General features: G+C 40.1%; 1 protein-coding gene across 3 annotated transcripts in view; it reads left to right on the top strand.

Annotated features, from left to right (window-relative positions):
- Positions 1–3,206: 3,206 nt before the first annotated feature.
- Positions 3,207–24,062, top strand: part of gatad2b (GATA zinc finger domain containing 2B) — a 38,345-nt gene continuing 17,489 nt past the window's right edge. For 2 of the 3 annotated variants that reach the window (XM_079878738.1, XM_079878736.1), the window contains exon 1: positions 3,207–3,433. The gene's annotated coding sequence lies outside the window, so the exon portion shown is untranslated. Of the gene's footprint in view, positions 3,434–4,205; positions 4,225–24,062 lie in introns of those variants that run through there. The other variant, XM_079878737.1, reaches the window with a different exon arrangement.

The raw sequence follows: 24,062 nt of genomic DNA, 5'->3' as shown, positions 1-24,062 counted from the left end.
TGTTCTGAGAAACACAGTAAGTCATCACAGTTAAGCCATCGCCTGACTCCAAATAACTGCCAAAATAATGCTGTTGCGCTTGACAAAATGTTTTTAGCATACACTGTTTACACCTCTTAGACTTTACATAAGTCACTCGATCTGTGCTTTGTTTCAGTTCCGTTTTATATCTAAACACAGGCATCCATATATTGGTGTTTTTGACTACAAGAGGTAAGTAGTTGACACAGATAAGGAGCTTCCTTTGATTCTTCGTTATTTTGAACTTATGACTCATAGAATTCCTATTGAAAACTAATGTTTTTTTCTTTCCTTTTTTGGAGAACCGGAAAATCTTAATTGTTCATAATGATGAATGTCCAAGTGTTCTAAATTTAAAGGGATAGTTCACCCCCCCAAAAAAATCATCATATTATCATATTCTCACCCTCATGTTGTTTCGAACCTCTCAGGAAAAAAAGGTACAAAAGCTGTCACTGGGGCGGTATACCCTTTCAAAAGGTACACCTTTGCACCTAAAGAGTACACAAAAGTGAAAATATTACTAACTTTTTAAAAGGTACCATCCCAGTGACAGCTTTTGTACCATTTTTTTCTCAGAGCGTGTATGACTTTCTGAAGGTCAGAGGTGTCCTAACACTGGACTTTAACTGAATATGGACAGAAACATGAAAATAAATTGAAAATATCTTCTTTTGTGTTTCTGCAGAAGAAAAAAAAAGTCATTAGGATGAGTAAATGAGGACAGAATGCTCTTTTTCGGTGAGCTATCTCTTTAAGTTTATCATTCTTATGTAGGCCAGTTCCTCATAGTTTTTCCGTGTATTTAATGAAGTAAACATTTAGAGTCAGTGCTTAGATGTTACATGGAGTAAGTAAGTCAGACCCGTGTGGTAGGTGTAGACAGTAGTGAGTTATTAATGCACTCCATATTGCAGTGACTCACTCGGCTCGTGCGTTGTAAATCTGCCGTAAACAGCACAAACCGCCGCTAGAGGTCTCAGCCTCAGTGTTGACAAACAATAAAAGAGTTCTATGTGAACATCAATACAAACCCAGCATCGGTTAAAACGATTTGCTGGTTTATGGTGGACAAATGTTGCGATTTGTCACTAATCCTCCTTGCCAATAACACAAAGACAGCTCCAGTTAAGCAGAGAGCTGCTCCTCGCGCGACTGACGGGTCAGACGCTGCGGTCCGTACAGTATATGACGAGCGAGATACAGTATCAAAACACTGAGTGTAAACAATACCCGGATGAAGAAAAAGGCTGCATGTAACAATGATTTCACAGGGAATGGTTTTTACCCTATATGCACGTGCAAACGATAACCAACTGTTTTTCTCCGTGAAACATTTAGTTTCAGAGTTTCACACCTTTGTTGCACTCTGTATTCTGGGCTGCAACAATGCATGCATGTGTAAGTAGGTCAGGAGAATCGTATTGTTCAGTCAGTGTGTGCTACTGCCCCATCAGTGTGTCGAATATAAGAATAAATGAGAGCAAGCAAAAGAAAGGTAAAAGATTTTTCACACGCACAGCAAATTAAATATGTGCATCTTGCTGCAGAATGCTACTGATTTCTGCTTAAGACTCCAGTGGATGTCACTTTTCTTGGATGTTTTTCATTTTAGTGGCACATATTGCTAAATCAGTCTGTCATACCACATATTGTTGCTTAGCTGACAAACATTTTATTTTAAATGTGGTACGAGATAGCTAATTGTACCTGTTATATTTATTATAAAGTAATACAAGTTTGACTGTTTTAAAGTGAATCTAAGAAGTGGCATTTGCAAGATAAGTCATATACCCTATTGAAGATTTGACAGATTTTTAATAATGTTCATTGTGATTGGCAGTGTACTGCTGCAAATCCCACAGTCGTCACCAGAACTGAGTCAGATTATCTTCATTCCACTCCTGACAAATTTGATCAAATGGATGTTTTGTATGCAAAAATGTTTGCCTATCAAATTAACACAAGTAGGCTATTGCATTGCATTGACATTCAACTTGTCTTTTTTTGGATGTGTTGTGGTGAATGTACTTTTCACCAAAAGGTTGCAGGTTCGTGCCCTGTAGGAGACATTAATATTTGAGCATGAGACATGCTATAAAGGACTGTCCATGTAGTAAATGTACATGCATAATTGTTTCTGCAGAGATATCATTCTTTGTTTGCCATGTTACACTCACTGTTCTAAAATTCAATGAAAATCAACACTGAATACCATAGAATATACATATTTGATCTCTTTACAATTATACGCTCATCAAAACAAAGCAGTCTACAATAATTTTGACCCTTATTTCCCCCCCAAAATTATGCTAATTTTCAGGATGTCGTGTTAAATGAATTTCACATAATTTTAAGTAAAAATGCACTTGTAAGATAATTAAGCTTGCCCTGGTTAAACAACCTCAATGCAATTCTTTTGCATAAAATGCATTTATTTTTCTTGTATGATTATGCATAATTACATTATGAACGGAAACAATATGTAATATAATGGACTTGTTTGCCATGTTACACTCACTGTTCTGAAATGGACATCTTCAATGAAAATCAACATTAAATAGGCTACCATACATAGTCTATTTGATTTGTTTACAAATATGCACTTATCAAGACAACGCAGTCTACAATGATTTTGATCCTCAATGAACAGAACCAATATGTACTGCAATGGACATCGAAATAGCTTAAACAGAAAAAATCATAAACTCGCTTTTTTATTGATTATCATTTATGGCTGCATTTAGATATAGCCTAGTCATATCAGTCCCTGCAACATAATCCAGATCTGAACAACAGCCTAATTTGTTAAAAAAAATCATTTCCTAACCCTTGGTGCTTCACACAATGGCAGGATGAAATTTCGTAGGATTCACTCCAGTCCACCTATGCGGCCTCTAAAACCACATATCTGTCATTGCGAAAAAGTGCAGTCTGTTTTGTTGGTCTGTAAGTTTTTGGGAAACGGCTGGAAGAATGTCCAAATGGTGTGTGGAATCGCGGCGGTTTCCCACCACAATGTTCCTCAAAATGCTCCAGTCGATCGGAAAGAAGACGGAGTTAATATGGCTGTCCACAATTTATCTGTCAGTGTAGTAAGCTCGCCTTGTGCTGCCGACACGACGCGCATAACAACCCATTTAGTTCCCATCATTTCAGAGCTTCTTGTCCCCTCCCCTCCAGACACAGACAACAACATACACCTTAATAGGGGCGCGTCTCCGACACAGCCGCCGACCAATAACCCGTCTGTCTGGGCAGAGACCAAGGGGATGAGCGCTCGCCGAGGCCCAATCAGCGCTTTTGTGTTGCCTGCCGGTGCCGGGGACTGGTCGTGAAGAGCTACAGCAGCGCTTCAGGATCGGAGAGTGAACCCGGAGCCAGAGGAACCTGAAGGGTAAAGGCGAGTCAGGTGAGTCCGGGGATTCACGCGCGGCCTAGCCGGTATCGGATCGGATTGGGGAATTTGCGAGCGATATGGTTTATTATCGTAGCCTCCACACGAATCCACCGTGATATGCTGTTATTGAATGGGCTTAACGGTTAAAAATGCCTTTGAGGGAGTCTGCTGAGCAAGCCAGACAATAGCATAGCGGATTTTGCGTGGAACACGCAGCAGTTCAAAGTAGCTGGCTAATACTATTAAAATGAGCTCGGGATTGCGCCGCGGCGTATCGCACATCGAGCGGCGATTTCAAGAGCGATTCCGCGAAAAGCCCGTCATATTTAGCTAGCAACTTTGACAAGTTTATTGGCCAAAGCGGCATTTTAAATGTGTGAAACGGCGTTCATTGTTTCATCTGGTGTCTCTAGGGGTTAACCCAGATTGGCGGAGAAAGCCTCGCGTCCTCCCGGCTGTGGCTACAGTAGTGCAGTAGCAGCTCAGACACAATGAAAAAGCCCAATACACACACACAGCACCATCTAAATCTATCTAACGCTCGTATTCCAACCATATCACCTCAAACGGGCTGTTTAGTGAGTGTTTTAGGGCTGTTGTGTGGAGCGGGGGTTCTCTCTACTGTGCCGAGGGCACACGGATAGTGTACGGTGAGCCTGTACAATTAGAAAAAAAAGATGTCGAAAATGCATCAGCCATTTACGTAAGTGAGGACGTTCTCTCAACTTGCTCCATATGCACGCAAATGGCTGCCCAACACTTGACAGACGGAAGAGTGAAATCTAATTCCAGCGTGAATGCAGGTATTGATCGAAGCCAACAGGGAGTCACTGATAATCGGGGGAGATGGCGTTTAGAAAGAAACTCTGATCAATGATATATATATATATATGTGCGCTCTGTTGTTCGTTCTCTGCAGACAAGTCCAAAGTGAGACAGGGTTTACTTTATAGGCTTTATATAGTCAGAGGCTTACTCTAGCAATCTGATTTGGCAGAGTTTGGCCCCTCAAGAATTTTTCATATGCATGCATTTACTATCTACATGACAGTTGTTAGTTTGTGGAGACTTTTTACTTTTTTTTTTACATTTTAAGTAAAAATGCACTTGACAGATAATTCCACTATTTGGGCAAATTATATTTTTCCTACCACCCTAAAGTCTTTTAAACGTGCACTCAGTAATCTTTTGCTAAAAAAAGTTTGAAATGTGTTCTACATGGAGAGGGTCGCCCAATCATGGGTGCTGCCATGTTGAGATCACATGACCTGCTGTGTCATGCAATAAAGTGCAACAGTCCATACTGGTGTCCTGACAAATCGCATAAAATCGGGGCTCTATCAGTTAATGGTTAAGGACATGTATGGGTTACTCTACAGTGCATAATTGAATGTGTCTTTCACTTGATAAACTGTTAATAAATAAAATCATAATAGCCTGTTGGGTGAATAAATGAACATCATTATTATTTTTATAACTGAAATAATTGGACATGTAACACTTAATTTAACACGTAATTACATTGAAGATAATTGGGAATACATTTAGGGCAAGTGCAAATATGTGGATAAACTAAGCTATCAGGCTAACCGGGTATCTGTATACTATGCTAGTAGTACATAAGCTAACTAATACAGACATTGATGGTCATTGTATCAAACAGAATTGACCATAACATGACTTTTTTTAGGAATTGTAATCTGGCGCTAAAGAGTGCAAATGGGATTGCTTTGGGTCCTAACATAGACCCGATTTCGAGGAGGACCTGATTTGTCACCACACCAGAAGTAAAAATCCCATTCATTTTCTCCATAGGGGAATTGATTTGTAATGATAACTTAAACAGTACATCTTTAAAGACAGACCTGCTGTGAGTTACATGTTTGTTAATGGATGGTATTTGCTTTCAGCAATCAGTCTGCATGATTTCGACTTATTTTTTAACTAATATTTTGTATGCAAATCACACCAAAAGAACTCCTTGGCGCCCGCCCACTCCCATGAAGCACTGTGAATGATGCAATAGTCACCTTGCCTGCGCTCTCAAACTACTTAAATATTACTTTTATATTTTGCAATAAACCTAGGATATGTTGTTCCATATATACAAAATCAACATCTTTAAATCAGTAGTTTTATATTTATCCTTCTCTCTTATTTTGTTTGTCATTCGCAATACTTTGTGGGATTAGTGATTAAAGCCGTTTTGTCCAATTTTCAAATACTTTTTTGCTTCAAATCAAAGTTTGTAATGTGGTGATTTACCTCGTAGCGGGTTGGTTTTGGTTCATGGCTTATAACCTTTTAACAAAGACTTTAAAACCCCATATGAAAATACTTTCGGAACCAAGGCTGGTGAAAAAGTGAGAGTTACTACTATTTCTAATATTAGACATGACATAACCGAATGAGTTTGAATTCAAGAATGACCATTGTATGTCCTAAATAGTATATGATGGAGAAAGACACAAAATAAAATCGACAGCTTGGGTATATCCACGCAAATAAGTGTCCGCATAAAGTTTAAAGCCACTAAATGAGAGCCAGCAAAATGTAAACAAAAACGTACCGAGTGCACCTTTTAAGTTCGAGGAATTTCTTAAGCAACTAACGCAAAGGCTTATGTACTCCTTGATATTTTTACAGCACATAAAAGTTTCCCCGTTTGACAAGTCACAGAGAAAAAGCTCTCACACACTGTTATTAAAGCCATTTATACTTATTGTGCGGAGAGAAAGCTCTGCTCAGAAGTCACTGAACATGCACTTCTCTTAGAATTACCGTTGTGAAATCATACTAATGTCTGATGTAAGTAATCTGTGTAAACAAAAGAAATGTGAAGGAGAAATATTTTTTTTAGCAAGTAGCACATCTAATGAGCGCCATTTGGAGTGTTTTCTGCTAATTTATTTTTTTTAAAGGCTGCTGTGCTGCATACTGTGAGGGGCGCCCCACTAGTATTACATCCTCAAGAGGGGTCCAAACAATGTTCTTATTGACTGTTTTGCTCAAAGGCATTTTGTGTGGACTGTTCCCCCTCCTCCCCCTCAGGCGGAAGATACTTGGCAGCTTGGTATTTATTTTTCTACCTTTTTTGCGCTATTCATCACTGTAGTCGGTGCACCCGAGCTTATGGCCATCGCCTGTGAAAGGATTTTATGCTGTTTGTTCTCTTTAATTTCCATGGTGCATGGGCACCTTATTGCTAGTGACTGTCTGGTTTTGTTAAGCCAAGGAAACCCGTGAAGTGCGGTGCCAGATGATAAGATGGAATACACTGAGCTGAGCAAAGACTCTAAGCTCAAGTTATCAATGTAGATTTCATCATAGATCTGTCACGGTTTAGAGGTACCTGTTTGAGTACCTGTTCTGCTTAGACCTGCTTCACCCCAGATCTTATGTTCGTACCGGTGCTTCAGCACAACATTGGCATTTCCATGCTGAACGCTTGGATTTTCACAATAAATATAAGCCTATGCTAATGCATAGTTGTTAGCGGTTCATGATTCAAGGCTAAATACTTGAAGAGATAGTTCACCCAAGAATTAGCTTTGCTCACCCTTATGTCGTTCAAACATCTGTTTGACTTTCTTCTTAAAAAAGATATTTTCGAATTTTTGTCTGTATAATGAAAGTCAATGGGGTCCAAAACAACGCTGAATGGGATTTTCATTGTATGGGCATTTTAAGCATTCTTTAAAATATCTTCTTTTGTGTTCTGTAGAAGTCACATGAGGAGGTTAGATAATGATTTCAAATTTGGCTGAGCTTTATCCAACTTGAACTTTTAAGTGCCGAATTACTATTGACAACCTAAATTCACGACTCCTAATATTCAGGAAACTCTGTGTTAGATGTGCAATCACGAGTTCATCTAGAAGAAGAGACCATGCCATTGAAGACGTTTGATTGGGAAATCACATTTAGAACTGCATATTGACTCTTGGATCAGAAAGAGTACTTGACTTGGCTGGGTTTCAGAACTGCTGAATGGTCAGAAAAGGTAGTGTTTAGAATTAGCAGTGCCCCTTTGGCAAACGCTTTGAGTAGACACAACAAAACGACTTGCACTGTAAACATGCGCCATGAGATTTACGGCTGTGCAATATGATGATGTGGACCAAAGTTGTGCTAGTTTTGTAAAACGAACCCTCACTGCGACAGTCCTGAGAGACAAGAATGGGGCATTGACACTCACATGTCCTCCCATTGATCTCCTACCCTTCAATGCACCTTCAGTGTCTGTAGTGTTGCTTTAAAGCAGGTAAAAAAGAGAAGAGGATGCCCACGTCCACTAGATTTTTGGTTTTGTGTGCTAGTGGGTTTAAAAAAGACCCTCAAGACCAACCTGTCAGGTCCAAAAGGGTTTGATTCATTTGCTCTTGGGTAAGCTAGGGGCTGCTGCGTGCCCTTTCCCCAGATAAGGCTTATGGGTCTAGGAAACAATATGACCACATGACTTTTGGCTTGATAAATCGTAATAAACAACATCATTACCTCAGACCTTCCCATTGACGTCATAGAGAAATGAATCGGATGCTCGCAGGAATGTTTTTGATTGTACTTGATTTGCGGTTTGAAGTGTAGTTACAAGGTTACAAATCTTAATAACACACCATACGATTCTAATAATCGATATAATAATTATGTGGTTTATGATTTATCCATATTCACTGGTCATTCAGTATTCGAACTAAATGGTTTCCTTATGGTTAAATTTGTAGCAAGTGGTGTTCATACTTGTTATTTGTCTTTGATAAAAAGTCAGTCTTTCCTTTTTATTGACTAGAGCAGGTCTGATTGATCCCTACTCCAAATCAGTGCTCATTTCATGATCCATAGTTATGTAAAATTGAGACATGAATGTTTTGAAAAGAAACAAATCAGCATAATTACCCCTTAATCAGAAACATTAAGTTTATTTAAAAATCTTCCCAAGTGAAAATCCTTTGAGGGTGAGAAGTCTGTTCGGTTTGCTTGTACATGCTACTAATTGATATGGATGTTAATAAATTTGATAAATCTAGATCAGTGAAAGAAGTCAAACAAAAAGAAAAGCATGTCAAACTGGTTTGGGACGTGATGCCAATCTGTGTCAATGTTCGGTAGTATACAGTAGATTTTTATGTATTTTTTTACCAAGGTGAAGGGTTAAGGGATAAGTTCACCCAGAAATTAAAATTGTCATCCTCATGTCGCTCCAAACCTCTTTGACTTTTTTTTTTTTGTTTCTGCAGAAAACAAAAGAAGATAGTTTAGAGATGGTTTCAACTGTTTTTTTCCACACAATGAAAGTCAATGGGGTCCAAAACAACATTAGACACCATTGACTTTCAAACTAAAAACAAAAACACTGAAACATTGTTCAAGCTATCTTTTATGTTCTGCATAAGAAAGAAAGTCATACAGGGTTTGGAATGAATAGTGTTGTTGTTATTCAAAACTATTAAAATCAGTTTTTGTTATTTGAAATAGAGCTGAAATAAAATATAATAGATGAAAAAAACTAAAATGAGAAATGTTGCCTTGAATTATATAGATTTTTTGTGTATACGCTACAATACTAAAATAACAATGGGTTGTACTTTGGAGGGTAAATAGATTTAAATTTTTTAATTTTACGATGAACGATCCCTTTAAATCTTTAGAAGGTCCATTTTAAATTAGATCCACTTGCAGCCAGATTGTCATGATTTTTCCTCATAAAGTTGAAGAGGTCTGTATGGCTAAGCTAAAATAGCTGATTTGTAAACCAATCTGGGCATGATGTCAGTCTCCGATTCATTTAAAAATCGCTGTTTGTTTTCCGAATGATCCTCTCTATGTTTTAGAGGTATCTGAAACCCTTTGGTGGTCGACGGTTGCGCAGCAAGGGACCTTTGACTCCTGAGCTTTTTCCGCTCTGCTCTGTCAGTTGCTGATTAATTATTCTCCACCATTTTAGTTGTGAGATCTTAGGTGGGCACAGCGAGAAGGTACAGAGAGGGAATGTTTCAGTCGACTGTAATGTATGTTGGTGCGCCGGTCTTGTTAACACCTGAATGGGGAGGCTGCGTTCTGCGGGCCTCATGCAAGGCTTATTAAACCCCACGCAGAAACAATCAGCCCAGATGAATGGCTTCCTGTGAAGTTTAATTAGAGGGCCTCCCTGATGCTTTAGCTGGATAAACAGCAGCAAGAAATGACATGACGGGCCTCTTGCGTTGATTCTTGAAGAATTTGTGTATGTGAGGAGCGAGCACGAGTCCGACTGGAGACGAAGATGTTTCTAGGTTTAGGATTCAGAATGTTGTCGTTTTTGTTCTTCTTTTTTTTTTCCTCTCCTTTTCCCTCGTGGAGGGTGTCTGACCATCCCAATCGTGAAATAGATGAGTTTTTCAAGCTTCACGAGTCTCGGCCGTCACGAGAGCTCCGGATTGTTGTTAATTTGCTCGACGTCTGTCAAGTGGGATTTCTCTGAAGATGAGGTGTGGACTGCATTAATTGCAGTGGGTCCAGGTATTGGCTCTGGTTGAAAAATTTAAAAGTATTGATTCAGGCCAAGCTGTTTTCATCATTTCGCAATGTATTACATTGTAGCGAGACGGAAGCTGTGAGTGAATATGAAGCGCATGGACCCGTTTTGTGATTACAGAGGGAGGTATAGATGGAGAGTCCCTAGATAGGTGGCCCTTGTAGCGCGGGGTTCTCCGGCTGCACTCGTTTCAGGAGCGAGAGAGCTGTGTGATGGGTTGAGCTGATCGAAGGACTGCTGGAACAATTAATTCAGTGCAAGATGAAAGAGCAAGCGGAACCCATCCGAAGCATTTCTCTGTGGAACCATCTTAGTTTTCATGGCCTGGGGGCTAGTTTATCTATTAAAGTTGATGGACCTGACATTGTGCATGGCGTTGCATCATTTATTTAAGCTAAAGTAGACATAGAAATGTTGTTTTTATTTTGACTATGCAGTCATAAACTTTTTTGTCTTTTATTATTTTGACGTCAGCCAACACCTGTGTCCAGTTGCAACATAGCCCTTAATGGGACAAACGTCTGTCATTATTTCTACTCACCATCATGTTTATCCAAACACGTATGACTTTCTTCTGAAGAACACAAAAAAAAAACTTTAAAAAATTGTTTGGATACAATGAAAGTCAATGGGGTCCAGAAAGCATTATTGGACCCCATTGACTTTCATTGTATGGACGAGCAGTTAAAACAGTGTTCCACTGAAAGAGAGTCATTCATTTTTCATTTCATTTTTGTGTGTACTGTCCTTTAAAGGAACACTCCACTTTTTTGGAAATAGGCTCATTTTCCAACTCCCCTAGAGTTAAACAGTTGGTTCGAATCCATTCAGCCGAACTCCAGGTCTGGCGGTTTACGAAGCGCCTGAAAATAGTCCTCAGCTAGGTAACTTCCAACGTGACCGGTGTTGTGCCGAATTTCGACCCCCTGCCAAATTATTACAACTAATAATTAGTGCACTAAGACACCAGCACTAAGTTTGCGTAATATCATTGCGCCCGCTGCACCCATGGTACGGCAGCAAAGTTCCTTGATTATTACGCAGGAATGAGAGTATAGTTCCTAGCCATATCGGCCTAGAAAATCGCAACTTTTCATTTTCCGTCGGTCTTAGTACACGATGTAACTACAGAAGAGTCAAGTTTTAAGTAGGAAAAATATGGAAACTCTTTGGTCATTTTTTTGAGAGAGATGCTAACGGTCTAATCGGATTCAATGATCTATGCTAAGCTATGCTAAAAGTGCTACCGCCAGACCCGGAGATCGGCTGAATGGACTCAAAAATGGTAAAACTCAACTGTTTAACTCTGGGGGAGATGGAAAATGAGCCTATTTCCAAGAAAAGTGGAGTGTTCCTTTAAGTCAGAAAAACCCCTTGAAGTGCATTATCATAAATGTTTTTCAGACTTAAGGGGTTTGTGGCTACTGGTTTCAGGTATCTGTCCCAGTGTTGTTATTCTCAACTAAAACAAAAACTATTAAAAATTAGTTTTCGTTAATTAAAATTAAGGCTGAAATAAAGTATATTAGATGGAAATACTTTAAATAAATTAGAAACGTTTCCTTTAACTAACTGAAATGAATACGTTAAAGAACTAAAATGACTAAAACTAAAACTGTAATATGAGCAAAATTAAAGCTAAATAGAAATATTACAAAAACAATCAGTAATAAAATGTTTTATTGTATACATAACCAAAATATTAACTGTAACTAAAATAAAAATGAATTAATGTTTAATAATATTGCAATATGTAGGCTAATTACTTAACTGATCTGTCCTGGTACTTGATGTTTACCTCATATCATCTAGGACTTAAAACGTTTAGTTTTAATGAACAAATGTCCAAAAAACAAGGAAACAACAGCACGGTATATTAAATGTACAAAAAAAGGGAAGACTAGTTAAAGTTAAATATCCCTGATCACAGTGGTAGCAATCTAAGACCCCTTTACTGGGTTAAAGTTCACTTTTAGCGTGAAATTGTTGCATCAATAGGCTGACTATTACGGTTTACTAAAATGTATAAATATAACATCACAGCCAGCACCTTTGAGGAAATCTGTGAAAGCTGCTGTACCTGTGGTAGTTTAACCTTGTTAAGATTTATAGCTGATTCTCTGTACATGCGCAACCGCAAGATTCAATTCCCATAATCCCTCCACAAATGCCTCTTTGTCTTATTACTGTGTTTAGCAGATTAACAAATTGAACCTTAGCACATTTAAGCATCTTCTCCATATCCCTCCATTCAGCCACAGGTCTTTGTTTCTCGGGTCATTCTTGAGAGCCTGGTCTCTCTTCAGCCGGTATAGAGGATGGAGCTTGTGCGAACTCGGGGAATCTGGGTTTTCTTGAAGTTTTGGTCCTGTGCGCACACACTCCACACACTCCATCTCTCCAGGCCTATCTGCCTTGCCAGAGGGCCGTTTCCTTGGTGGAAATCGTGTTTTCCCCGAGTGTGTGTCTGTGTGCCCATTACTTTGAGCGTCAGAAGGGAGCCTCCGCAGATTTTATCTCGACTTGATAAAGCACTGGTCATGTCGGTGTGTGTAAAGGTAGTGTGCAGGGATTGTGCATTAGGGGATATTGGTGTATTTTTCTTTTTTTTTGTTAGTGTTTTGCATGTGATTGATTTGAATAAGGCAGGTTTTTTTAATCGTCCGATTGTCCTCCTTGCCTCCTTCCCAATTCAACCCCATTTTAAAATCTTTTTGCTACCTCGCTTTCTCCAGATGGCTCACGTTCCAGCATTTTCCCTTTTTTTTTTTTCTTTTTGTTTAAACAACGTATGCCCCACCCTGTGGTCTGAAGTTCCGCAATGAGCCGTCTTGACAAGGTGCCAGGTTTTAGATTCAGCGTCTCATAAGAAGTACATTTTCCTCTTACTGCCCCCTTTGGCCCCCTCCTTTTTTGTCTTTTTTCGTTCTGTCTTTCTCTTTCTTTCTCTCTCTCTCTCTCTCTCTCTCTCTGTGTTCGTGTGACGTCCTGACCACTAACGGCTACATATTAAGAGATAATTCCATACCCTGAGGTTACAAACCGGCTTAGACTGGCTCTCTCGCATTTTGACTCCACTGGGTACCCTGGGTGAAAAAAAAAAAAAAAGATATTGTAACTCCCTGTTTTTTTTTTTTTTTCAGTTTTTTTTTCTTTTTTTTTCTTTTTAAAGAAGCAGGAAACTAATTCTCACCGAGAATGACATCAGTTCAGTCGGCAATGCTTAAAACAAACATGTTATGCATTTATGCATTCTACAAGGATTGCTCATACCCATAAAAGCACAACCAGGCAAACCAAGCTGCACGACGTCTCTTCTGAAATATGATTATTGGAAAGATGATTTTTTTATTTTTTTTTTGCATAATTATCTACCTTAATCACAATAATGCAGGCTTCAGAATTAGGCTACACTTTTGCTCATTCGTTCTCCAGTTGCAAAAGGTTGTGGAGGTTGTGGTTGTGTTACACAAATGTGTGTTTTTTTTTTTTTTTTTTTTAGCTGTGGTTATGTATGCAAATTGTTTCAAACGTGTAGGTGAACATAATAAAAGCAGACTGACATACAAGGGCCAACTATATAATGACGGCAGATTTGTGTTGTCTGGACAAAGGTACAGTAATTTGTCATATTTTGAATGTTATGAATGTAAACAAATGATTAATTATCATTCTCATCTAAATATCAATATCAAATTCCAAAACAATGGTTTGATATTTTAATAGGTTGCTTTTTACATTTGAATGTATTCAATTTTATGTATTTTGAATTTATTTAATTAGTTTTTTCCATGAATCTTTTACTGTTTAAATTTAGTTTAATAGGCTGTTTAATGGCATGTTCCACTTTGACAACTGTTGGGGCATGTTGTCACAGAGTATTTATATGAAAAGTATTATTATTATATATATTTTTTTTAATCCTGGGCAGTAACGATAGGAATATTCAATAGCTTTTTACAGGCAAGAATCTATATAGAGATTGGCTTTTAAAAATGAGCATACCTCGAGAAATATTCAAAAAGTGTGACAACTTGCCCTGTTCTCCCGTATAAATTAAATTATCTTCCTGAACTGGCATAAAAACAAGGGTAATGTGTTTCTTTCTCATAATGGTCTTGCGTTATTATATTGTGACCATCTTTCAAATACTCTGTTCAGCCTCTTAGTAATATCAGAGCGATTCATCTCCTTTAGTGCTTTTTTCTTTTTCTTTTTTTTTTTCTTTTTGGATAGAAATATCCATCCACGTTTCTTCTCTTTGTGTATTTTCTCTCTTCTGGCATGAGTATTAGATTGTGTTCCTCCTTAACCTTGAAGTCTGTCTGTATCTTGTATAAATAGGCCTGTAGCTTTATTCAGACGTTTCTCTACAGTCGCCGCCTCTGTTAGAAAACCTCCTGTTGAGGGTTTTTCCTCACACTCCACGTATTTGAGCTGAAGTTTGAGTGTGTGGGGATTTCTGAGGAAGAGGAGCAGCAGAAAGGGAACCGGGCCTGTCTCGTCCTACTGGTCAATGCGGTCTGGATCAGAGAGTCTCAAGGTTCGACCGAGAGTTGAAGTTCAGTTTCGTTCTGTATTTCCTGCACGTGTTTGCAGATCTGTGTGGTTTCTGTACCTGCGTACTATCTCGGGCCTCTGGTTAGCACTGTTCCTCACAGGTTTATTCGAGGAGGAAACCCGTTTTGCGTTCGAGGCACATTTCCTCACTGTTGGCCTGTTTTAACCGCTGTTGCGTCTACCACCTTCTTTTGGTATCTTAAAGATCTTGTTGCTGTCTTTATTTGGTCTCTTTGTCTTCAGCCTCACTCCCCCACACACTTCCTCCCCTTTGCCCCCTGCTACTGCCCCCACCCTCCTCCTGAACCGCCCCTCCCTCCCTCGGGCGACAGCAGAACAGGAATTGATTAGTGGCACGGCTTAAAAATAGAAGGGCCTGTTGTCATGGCAACGGCCACAATGAGCTGTTGTCTTGTTTAATGAAGACCGAGATTTTAAGTGTTGTGGCTGAACAGTACAGTGAGCGGGAGACGCCATTTCTGGCTAGGTGTGCACAAATGCCGGGACGGAGATATCAGCTGTGGTCTCGTCCCTTCTGGTAAAAGTGTGCGTCGTGCGAGATGCAGATGGTCGTGAATGGGTTTTTGTGCGCGTGCAGGATGGTCTTCCTCCTGTGGGTGTGTTGTGTGGCTTTGCAGGTAACGACTACCAATCTGCTTTGTCGCAGTCTCATCCTGGTTGCTTTACCCTCAGGTACTTGCTGAATCTGCAGAGGTGCATTAAGGTAACGCATCAAATGCATCATACGCTGGCAGCTCCAAAACACATTATTGACTCAACCCACATCCTGTTACCCATACGTCCCGTATGCATCAAGCCAACCAATTACAACCCTGTTGCCATGGGCGCCATGCGCCTAATTGGCCTCATTAGTGTCAGAAACTGGCCGTATGCAAATTTTGGTCATATTCCCAGCAGATCTCTTCTCTGAGTAATATACAGTAATAGTTAGCCATTGTGTAGGTCGCTGGTGAGGACAACGGTCCAATTAGCGAATTAACCATTAAGCTTAGATACTGTACTCGACTCAACCTCCCAGAAGTGTTTTTGAAATTCCTGTCAGTGTAGGAACGTGCCGTTTGGTGACGGTATGCTAATACGCCTGTCCTGAAATTCCCCCACTGCAACCTACTTTTGTGACATCACTGCACAGCTGACTTACAACATCTCAATTACGCTTGCATCACGTTGCAGCTGGATTGCGTGTGATGCGAGAAATGATTTAAACTGATAAATATGTCAACAAGCTTTTTTTTTAACTTGGATTTTCATTAGCATCTTATGAATACAATTGCTGTAGAGCTCTAGTGAGATTCCTTGAATGTGATTTGCAGGATTTTGCTTTGAAATGGTAGTTTAACAAGGTCTTTATGCCAGGTGTTTTCAGTGCCAAGGATCCCAGAATTTTATGATCCCTTTGGAAGGGATCCCCTTCCTAAAATATATTGTAAATCAGATTTTTTTTTTTTTTTTTTTGTACTTTTATTTATATTCTTTATTAATTGTTAATTGGCTTTCATTCATTGTACTAAAGCTAATCCTTGAAATAATATCTGGAAAATTTCTAAATTAAATTTTTTTTTTGCTGTGGTCCAAATGGTCCAATTAAACACTAATCTTAGATACTGTATAATATAATATAATATAATATAATATAATATAAAATAATATAATATAATATAATATAATATAATATAATATAATATAATATAATATAATATAATATAATTTTTTTATTTTTTATTTATTTTTTGCTCACTGTGGCAAGTGGTTTTTCAAAGCTACTAGCCACTCAGCATTTTTACTGGCCACAATTTTGACATTGGTACCATGGGGGAAAAACTGCCATATAGATATTTTTTTTTTATATTATTTCATAATTTGGCAGCAGGTTTAAGACCTGACACATGGATCCCCATTATACTGTTACACATACTGTTTTCATTCTCAACTGTTTACTTTCACTTAAAACATAACTGACTGCGTTTACGTGAATTCTTGCCAAGTATTGCCTTGAATATTTTGTGTATTTGACTGTTTTAAGCGCAGTAAGCAGCGAAAAATAACTCCATTTAGTACTGAGAGGCTGTAACACCAACAATCTGATATGAATGTAGACTGTATTCTCATTTTAAGATTATTTCCTGTAATTCCTTTTTGTCAGATTAATGATGAGTGAAATGCTTTGCCATTTTTTTTTTATTAAAAGTAGTCTTTATCAACAGAATCATCATTGTACAAGATGTTTTGATTGAGCATTGATGCCTAACATTATATCTCTGGGATACATCGTCATTGGTTATGATTTTTTAGAGATGCACTGATACTAATCTCAAATGCTCATTGGTACTTGTATCGGTCCATAGCATACTGCCCTCTAAGTTCTTATCACTTTATTGCTGTGCTGTACTTTAATTTCCCTAAGCTTCAGTTCTAATAATTAATGTTGATATTACAGTCTATCAGATTTGCCGCATGTGGAATTGCAGAGCCTGAAAACTGCACCCATCCAGCTGGAAGAAACGGAGCATGCGTCAACTAGTCCAAAATATTAGCATCTGTAGCATTATTGATCGGATCATGGTAACCTGTGTATATCACTCTCTGTTGTTGTTACAATCACCACCAGTCAACATTTGGAAATCTGCTAAGTTTAAGGTAGCTATACCTCCTTTTGCTGATCTGGTTCACTTATGTGCTTCAAATACACTTTATTTGAACATTTGCGTGATTGAATAGATACGTTTTTAAATGGTCTTCCCCAACATTCTCCCCATCTACTATTGGTCAGACAATCCAATAGTCCTGTCCCAAAGTCCGCCTTTGGTTGAGCCAATGTTGTTGTGTTGTGGTGGTCAGGATGCTCCAACAAACAGAGCTTTGTTTTGATAGTGACACAAGAGGAACATCTGGGCTTGACATGAGCGCATGATCAGTTTGTCCAGAAGTACCTAAAAAAAAAAATCATGTTAGTCCCTCTTAAACCCGGCCTAGCTTTCAGTAAAGTCAAAAAAGCTTCTCTAATCTAAGGCCGTGTTCTGTGAAGTCATTTGATTCATGTTCTTGAGGGCTTTAGGGAGCTGCTCTGTTGACATCTTTCTCACATTTAAGCCCAAGTGTTCTGCCAGTCCATATTGATCAGAGGGCCTACTCACTCGGAAGTCTAATTTGAAAGGTGACAAGTAACTGTTGTGAGCTAGTTAGACCCTAAAGCATCTCCATGGTCCAGAGTGCATGTTTTGTGGTCTGGTGTGCTGTGTTTGTTCATTTTCATCTTTTTCACATTTCTCACCACCTTGTTCAGCTGTTTTTATTCTATTGAACTCATTCTCGGATCCTCAGGTGGTGGATACCGGTGCAAGGAGCAGCGAGAGTGAAAGTGACAGCAGAATGAGAGAAATCGGGCAGGTCTTGACCAAACAGGTGCTGTCACCTGCTTTTGCGTGTCCTCTGGAGTCATGGTTGCAGAAATGGCTGCGGCATGAGATCATGAGGCCCGGGTCTGCTGCTCAAGTCATATTTCTGCTTTACGTGCCCTGGGGGAGGTCACACTCTCGCTGGTGCTTTGTCGCTTGTGAAAGCAAGTTCACGGAGTGGCAGCCAGCTGCTGAGGAGCTGAAGATAAACCTCCTAATGGCAAATGGAGGGTCGTCACCTTGTTGACATTTCGGTCTGCAACATGCCAGAAGGGCCTGGGTGTACGGCAGTTATAAAATTGGGAATCCACACTGTCCAAATTTAAGTTTGGTGTATATATACTACATGATTGTGCTCAGGTTTTTGCCCCGATTGCAGTCTGAATGCGCTGATGCTGGTTGCCGGAAGTCAGAGCCAGTCTGCAGGTTTTGGGCATCGCAGTTGACCCGTTTCTGCTCGAGTTTGTGTTTGGAACGATGATGAAGTCTGGTAGTGTGTGATCGTCAGTGGTTTAGTATATGATGCCCAGGGGCCGGTTGAATAAACTGCTAAATAGTGTTGTCAAAAGTACCGACTTCGGTACCAAGTCGGTACTGAAATGTAAAAAATGTGGCGCTGTTGAGCGGAATCATAACCACCTCTGATTGGCCATTGTGTTCATGAGCTCATTGGATATGTCTGCTCCTGTGTGTACCTGTGTAAGCGCTCGCTGAAGAGCGTCATTGATGTATATTTACAACATGTTTTTGAAGTGCTGATCATTGTAGCCAAACACAGACATATTTGATGAGCACGCGAGTACAATAGCCATTCTGAGGCGTTTACGATTCCGCTCAACAGCGCTCAAAGCGTCACATTTTCAAAATTTTAGTATCGACTTGATACCGAAGTCGGTACTTTTGACAACACTACTGCTAAAGTCCCCGATATACTCGCAGCAAAGTTCTTTTTTTCTTCGTTTAAGGGTAAAACGAAGTTCGAAAAAGTGACCAATGATATACTGTTATCAAACATCTGACGCTGCCCACACTTCTGAGAGCAGCGTTTAGATGAATATGTAAATATGTGCTGCGCGCTTTCCTCTCAATAAAAAAAAAAAAATTTTTTTTTTTAATAAAGCATAAGAAAAGCATCTGATCATAGCGATGTGGATGTTTGCACGAACTCTACGCACTCCAGTGGTCACGTCATGTTTATTTACATATCACTTTATACAATAGATAGCTTAAAATCAAGCAGTTTTACCATGTTAAACATTGTCACTCTCGTTTCATCAGAAGTGCAACTTCATTTTCTACTATAAAGCAGCTCTCCGGTGTGTTCTCACGGACGCCTGACCTCGACCGAGTGAACGGGCCAAATGAACCAGAAAAGATTTTGACGTGATAGAAGGTGAAGCCTCAGCGCACCCCTACCTATTACGTAATCGCCACAGACCAATGGTAGTACAGAGGTGTTTAGCAGGTGTTTCGAACTCCAAACGAACTTCTTTTTGGCCTGATTTTGTTCAAAATTATGTCACATCAGTTCATTCTGTGATTTCGTTTGAAGTATATCGGACCCTTAAGACTAGTCTTACAAGTTATTCATCACATTTTTTAAGACGTTCTTTAAGACCATAACGATTTTAAGTAGTTTACATAAAAACTTGTGTTTAACTGGTCTAATTTGATCCCAAAAAGTATTATCCCTTGACCAATCGCTAGTTGGTCATACTAGTACTTAAGACACATAATGGCTATGTTTATGCAACTGGCCCCAGTTTTTCTCAGCAAACGATTAATAAAGTCGCTAAGTGTATGATGCCTAGAGTTTTAAAATCTGTTCAGATTTTAAGTCATGTAGTGTGTATTCCAGCCTTTAGTCGTATAAAGTTGTTTGTAATTATTTGACACTTTGCAGGCTTGGCAGCAAACAAGGTCACCATATGGTCACCTTAAAATCAACTGCGGCCAAGTCGTCCATCATTTCCCATCATGGTTATCAGTGTATGAGTTATAGTAGATTAAAGGTGCCAGATTTTTGTTATTCTCATATCCCTTGCCTTTAATTTACAGCATTATATTTTCCGAGCACATTAGCTTAAATATTTAAGTCGGCTTTTGTTATGGTTGTATTTTTCGTTTGACGTCTACACTCTCTATCTGTTGCTCTGGAAAGTAAGGAGAATGTTTATTCACTTTATGAAGTGTTTATCCAGGGCCGAGAGTTCTGACATGATAAATGTCAAATCCGAACCCTTCTTCACAAATAATATAAACAACAAAAAAATATATTTTCATCCTCCTCTACACCGAAGTCAACAGAAGTCTGCTTAAAGAGGCAGTACACCTAAAAAAATGTAAAGTTAGCTCATCCTTTACTCACCATCATGTTGTTCCACACCTGTATAACTTCTGTGAAACACAAAACTTGGAAAAAATATTCACGTTTTTACAGTAAATGTTATTGGGGGCCCAGTGGGGTTTTGCAATCCAGTGACTTTCATTTTATGGACAAAACCTTCTTCAAAATATCAAATTTTTTGTGTTTCCACAGGAGAAAGTCAGTCATACAGGTTTGGTGCGTCTTTTATTTACTCTCCTTCATTTTTGGGTTAACTATCCCTTCCCTCTGTATCCATAAAGTACATTCATGTTTCACCTCTTGCAGACACATTAAAATCAATTAACTCCTGCCAAAAAGCCACCCCGACAAAAGCGGACAACGTTATCATGAAGTTTGCATCCAGACATGAGCCATTGCCGCCATTTCCCAAGTGTTCATGGCGCTCACCCTGTATGACCCTATGCCAAGCCCGTTCGCTCCAGCTTTAACTAGGTTACTGCGTCAATGCCTGCCCTTCACTATAAATCACTCTCCTTACATTTAAACCCCAAAGAACTGCGATTCCATCCAAACGGATATTTCCGAGAGCGAAACGAGCGTCCAGAGCTGCTCCTGCCCGGCACATCTTGTTTTGTTTTTTTTATTCATCTGGGTGGGCATGCACACCTTTAGTGAAAGCAGCCATTTTGAGGTCTCCGTGCTCGGCATCAGATGCTGCAAACAGTAAAGGCTTAATCTAGCCAATTGAGCGGGTGGGTGATCAGAGGGGCTGCATGCGAACAGGCAGATTTGGGAGATGAGCCAGGCTCTGAGGGTGGGGGATGGGAGTGGGGAGCGAAGATGGGTGCAAACCCCTGGTCTTCCACGATAAGTACTGCGCCTTAGGATGAAACTTGGGAAATTAAGAGAATGCATCGCTACTCTTGCGTGAAGGAATCTGAGCATTCAGATATCAACCCGGTCCTGGGGGAGTGCTAGTGTGCTGTTTAAGACAAGGCACCTTGTACCTCTCTGGGTGAGGGATGCGATGCCACCAGCGCTTTGGTCTGGGAGGTGGGGCAGCGGGTTACGTCAGCCAAATGAATTGTCATGATGCAGATCATGCGTGAAATGAGCTGCGGATTCCATCGTGCACTTGCAACCGGCCATATTATTACCATCACTTCTTTTAGCTGGCGATTTTTAACGCACTTTCTGAATCAGTTCTCTTGTGTAGGGGGGCAAGGGTCTCTTTGCGTGTGTGTGTTTGCATGTGTACCGGTTCAGGGGGCTTCAGGGTGTGATGGTGTTTGCAGTGTGGGGCAGAAGGAGGAGGACATTTTTGTGCTTGCAGTGATCTGATCGACAGGCAGCAGTGGCGTGTGCATAAAGAAAATGGTGTGCCGGTGGGGGATGGGCAGAGGGGAATTAAGGGTTGGCATTATGACAGGGTAGCGTGTCAGGAGAGTGCTGCTGCTGTCTTGTTTTTTTCTTCCATTTCATTTTTCCGTCTCAATCGCGTCCTCTTCATCCTCCGTCCTCCCTAACCCCCCGACTCTGCCCCCCATCTGAACCGACGAAGATCTAATGTGCACTGTGTACATTACAATCTATTTACAACAAAAAGAGAGAAAGAACCGAAAAGTAGTTTGTGGTCGTCCGTACCTTTAAGGGGCCCCCAGAAAAGTGAGCGTGTGTGTTTATTTTTACAACGCAGGGAGGAAAAAAAAGAAATACTTTTTTTGGAAAGAGAGGGGGGGGGGGGGGGGGGGTGAAGAGTGAGAAGGGAGGGGTCAGTTTTTGCTGTGCTTTGTGGTGTGTGGCACAGCTGTATTAGAATGGTGGGTCTGAAGGGCACAAAGTGCGTCTTGTGTCGGAATGGCCCGTGAAACCACACACACACACACACACACACACACACACACACACACACACACACACACACACACACACACACACACACACACACACACACACACACACACACACACACACACACACACACACACACACACACACACACACACACACACACACACACACACACACACACACACACACACACACACACACACACACACACACACACACAAATTGTTCCTCGTTTTCAGGCCCGCTCCCTACCTAGCCAGGAACTCCCGAGCAAGTAACTATCCAGGGATCATTTGTAAAGGATCAGTGGGATTGTACAGCGGGACAAAAGGTTGATTTAAATAAAATGGAGATTTGAAAGTTGTGGTTTAGGGTGTTGCGAGGGTCGTTGGGCGAGATCGCCGGATAATCTAATTCGGAGTGGAGCTTCTCCGTGTCTCTGTGTACTCGCACACCATTTCGCTCTCTGTCTTTTTCTTTTTCTCGCTCTCTTTCTTTTCATCTCCGAGCTGCTGCTGCTGCGTTGGCTGGCGTAGTGCCCAAAGCAGTGAGTCTGTCGTGGAGTGCGCGTGTGCAGGTTTCTGGGGAGGAGGAGGAGGAGGAGGGTGGCTGGGGTGTGTGTGCGTCGATATGCAAAAAGGGGGGTGGATAAAGGAGGAGTGGGCAGAGTAAAGAGAGTCTGGTTTTTGTAGCAGCTGACTGAAACAGTCATTATATTATGTAAAGGGGGGGTGGGGGGGTCATGCTGACGTGCACTGCACGGACCTTCTGATTGGCTGGCTGGTGCTATTGTTGGTTATGTATATGCTTGTGCGTTTATTGCTCACGCACTCCCTCGCTCTTCCGTTCTACTGTCTCAGTCACTCGCATTTTTTTTCTTCTCGCTCTTTACCCTCTTTCCCCCCTTTTTTCCCTCTCACGCACTCATTCGTGCAAAGTGGGTGGCTTGTTGTGAAGGTACGACATTATATATCAGGGTTTTATGTGCTCGCTTCTCAATGTCTCTAAGGCCTCCACTCAAAACTGTAACCTAGCACTTTTTTAAGAGCGATAACCGTTTGTATTTGTGTGTTCATAAAGCCAATGTCAAGAATTAGGATTTGCGATCATGCAACGCAACGGTGGATGTTTGATTAAACTATGCAAGAAGAATAATGAGAGCGAATGATGACACGTAAAATAATGGGATGATGGAGAGATGATGAAGTCATCAAGGGACCAATTACAGCTCAATTTAATTTGTAATTGGGGATGTCCCTACAATAAGGCATTTTAAGACCAGTCGCTTGTGGGTCTCGGGAGCTTAATTGGGTTTAGGAATAACTACAGTACTGTGTGTTTCATATAATCTACAGCTGAACGTGACTGTTCGGTCACTTGTGCGCAGCTTTAGCGTTTGGTGCTGAGGTTTGTGAGATAACACCTGTAATTTATCAGTCAGGGATGTCAAACTTATTTCAGGTTGAGAGGTGTGTGTGTGTGTGTGTTTGTCTGTCCCTGGGTTTTTTTTTAAAGAAATCAATACTTTCAATCAACAAAGATGCATTAAATTAAACAAAAGTGAGCGTAAATACATTTATATAGCTGCAAAAGATTTTTATTCTGCCCTATTGTGCTCTATTCATCAAAGAAAAAAAATGGATGAAATCCTGAAAAAATGTATCACAGTTTTCAGGGTATTAGAATGATTTCTGAAGGACCATGTGACACTCATGACTGGAGAAAAGTTATTTTAGATTGTAATAAATATAGCCTTGGTGAGCATAAGAGATGGCTATAAAAAAAAACATTCTCACCAACCCCCAAACCTTTGAACGTTTTATTTTTGATAATGACCATCTGCATGTTATCCCTTACATTTCAAAAATAATCATAGATTGGGGACTTGGAAAACATGGTAAAACTCAGTAAGTGACATTTCAGAGTGGATAAATGAACTGGTTTAGCTTGGGACAGTTGTGAGATTCGTCT

This window comes from Squalius cephalus (genome assembly GCF_949319135.1).
Source record: "Squalius cephalus genome assembly, chromosome: 8".
NCBI classification, from domain to species: Eukaryota; Metazoa; Chordata; class Actinopteri; order Cypriniformes; family Leuciscidae; genus Squalius; species Squalius cephalus.
The sequence above is the reverse complement of the archived record's forward strand: the minus strand, read 5'-3'. Positions and strand labels throughout refer to the sequence as shown.